General features: G+C 37.8%; 1 protein-coding gene across 1 annotated transcript in view; it reads left to right on the top strand.

The window, feature by feature from the left end:
* Positions 1-1,269, top strand: part of tsc1b (TSC complex subunit 1b) — a 39,485-nt gene extending 38,216 nt beyond the window's left edge. The window contains exon 22 of the mRNA XM_071909681.2: positions 1-1,269. This exon is cut by the window's left edge and continues 1,011 nt beyond it. The gene's annotated coding sequence lies outside the window, so the exon portion shown is untranslated.
* The last annotated feature ends 1,379 nt before the right edge of the window (positions 1,270-2,648 follow it).

Genomic DNA, 2,648 nt, shown 5'->3' with positions numbered 1-2,648 from the left:
ATGCGTTGCCAGTGGAGACACCAGACTTGTGAACCTGGTCTTGGAACAAAGATGCTCAAACAGACGCCCATAGCATGTGAGTCTAGTAATCAATATCATTATCTTTTTAAGTACACCATAATGAGGCACCCTGAGTCAGGTTTGTTGAGTTAAAACGAACATGTAAAAGCTAAAACCACAAATCTACACAACTTCGACAAGCTTGAAACAAACGAGAGCGATTACGATTACGATCATCTATGAGGCGGTCTTTTGCGTTGACAGTGGAAAGAGATATTTTTGATATCCGAATCCCTGGTGAGCGCCTGTACAAGTGTTACATCGAAGTAGTGCTGTGCAGTACGAAATGACGTTCTAAAAAACTAAGCCTACCTACATTTCCATTAAAAAAAAAAGTCAATTGACTTCTTGTCCCAAAGTAATATGTGTTGGAGAGAGAATGTGTTTGATTGTCTGCAAATGTTCCAGTATTTGCGAGCGTGTAGGTCATGTAAGCAATTTTTTTTTATAAATACTACTTTCTGTCGTACCTTTATCTTTTATTTATTCAACCATTATTTATCCAGGTACCAGATACCTGCTTGAAGAGTGCTCGCAATTACATATCCTAAATTTGAATCAGACATGACAAGTGACTTTGAGTTTACACGAGCCCGAGCTACACTAAGCAGCAGTTTTTTGTTCAAGTCTTACCAGCCAGATATTTAGAAAGTGCCAAGCAAACATTGTATCCTGACTGATTATTCAACATCTCAAAACAGAAGTGTTGTTCCTCATGTTGTGTGCATGCAGTGGTCGTCTTTCAAAAGGACCCTGGTCTCACACGGGGTCGGCCTGATGTCATTTCAGTAGGTAAACCGCGGGGGGGAAAAACAGAAGTCTCGTCCAGCCGGTTTAACCCTCCCTTTCCGCAGGTCTCTCACCACAGATACGGAGTTACCTCATTTCTCTATTTTAAGTATTAGAAGTAAACTCCTGTTTTGAAAGTAGACTAAATCCTGTTGTCCACCGGGAACTCCTGCTGTCATTTCCTTCTGCCTCGCTATCTAAAGCATGTTCAACAATCCACTTTAAATGCCAACCATAGTAACTACAGCAAACCAAGACAGAAGGTACAATCAGCACAAACTGAACGCAGAGTTGAAAACCAGGACTCTGTTTTTGAGCTGGAGGATTTGGGACAAAATGGCAAAAAAAGGAAGTTCTTAAAGCAGTTGCTTGTGTTTAACTGTGAACAATAAAGATCGTCTTCAATGTTTTGCACTACAATTCTGCGTGTTGTTTTTTTAGTCGCTGTGTGTAACCGCCTCCAGTTGGTTTGCCATTCAATGGAAACGCAGCATTAGGATACGCTGACGCTCTGCCCAGTGACAGTTCAGTGTGTTTTAGTAAATAGGGTTAGGGTTAGTTTGTCCCGCACTTTAATCTGTGTTGTGGGTCTGCAGCTCAATAGAAAACGTATTGGAAGAGATTTATTGTGCGGCTCTGATTCTGTCCAGGATGATTTTCCCAGGGTGTTGGAACATTATCTTCTTCTTCTGGTACTACAATTTAAAGCTCACCTGGATGGGAAACCGCAAATAAAGATTTCATGAGACCACAAAGTCGGTCTTTTTGAACGGAGCAGTATCAGGCTGTACATCCAGGTGACATCACAGAATATTTATATATCCAAACTGTATAAATTGCTTTCCAAAACAATGTTGAAAGGTGCAATTAAGAAATAAGTAAAACAGGTGACGCATAAAACCAACAATTACAACAATCCCAAAACCGCCACTACTGTGACAATAAACAATAGCAATAATAATATTAGTCGTAGTAGTAATATTTATTATTGTTGTTGTGGCCTTTGCTATTGCTGTAATTAAACATAAAACAATCACAGAACGTATACAGAATTAATAAAATACAAAAGATGTAAGTCAAATACAAAATTAAAAGATATAATAAATACAGTAATACAAACATGTCAGTATATATCAAAAACAAAATGATTAAAATTAGTTTCTGAAAGAGATTTAAAAAAAATGAGCAGTACACGAGCACCAGGTTTATTCCAAAGCTTGGGGGCCCAAACCGCAAAAGCCCCATGCTTTGCTTTTAAAGTAATAACCAAGATCATTTCAAAAATCAACCGTAAACTTAAATGGAAACCAGTGTGATGAGGCAAATATTTGAGTGATATCGTCCAATTAATTCTGGTTAGAAGCCTTGTAGCTGAATTTTATTCTCTGCAGGCGAGAGAGAGGAAAGTGAGCTGCAACAGTCAAACAGTCAAATCCAAATGAATGTTTGGATGACTTTGTCAGATTGGCAAAAGACAAAAATGACTTAATAATTCAGTCTTAGTTCTCAGGTTTCTGTTTGGAATTTTTCATGTTTGCAAATGTTCATTGGGCCGGCCATGGACAGAAGTATTTTGTGTCAATTGTTATGTTCAACGGTATTATTCCTTAAACTTGTGTTTCCACTGTAATTTAATACAGCACTGGTTCCTGTGGGTACATTTAGTTTTGGCTCTACATCCCAGTCATAGTTCTACTGCAGGTTGCACTGCGAAAAACTTTTTTCTTTGGTTAGTTTATTGTAAATTAAGTTTTAGTTTGAAACATATGAGTATATTTCTTTTTTATTTTAAAGTGAAA

Source organism: Centroberyx gerrardi, chromosome 2 (assembly GCF_048128805.1).
Source record: "Centroberyx gerrardi isolate f3 chromosome 2, fCenGer3.hap1.cur.20231027, whole genome shotgun sequence".
In the NCBI taxonomy this organism is placed as follows: Eukaryota; Metazoa; Chordata; class Actinopteri; order Beryciformes; family Berycidae; genus Centroberyx; species Centroberyx gerrardi.
Note: the sequence above shows the minus strand (reverse complement) of the source record. Positions and strands in the feature narration are given on the sequence as shown.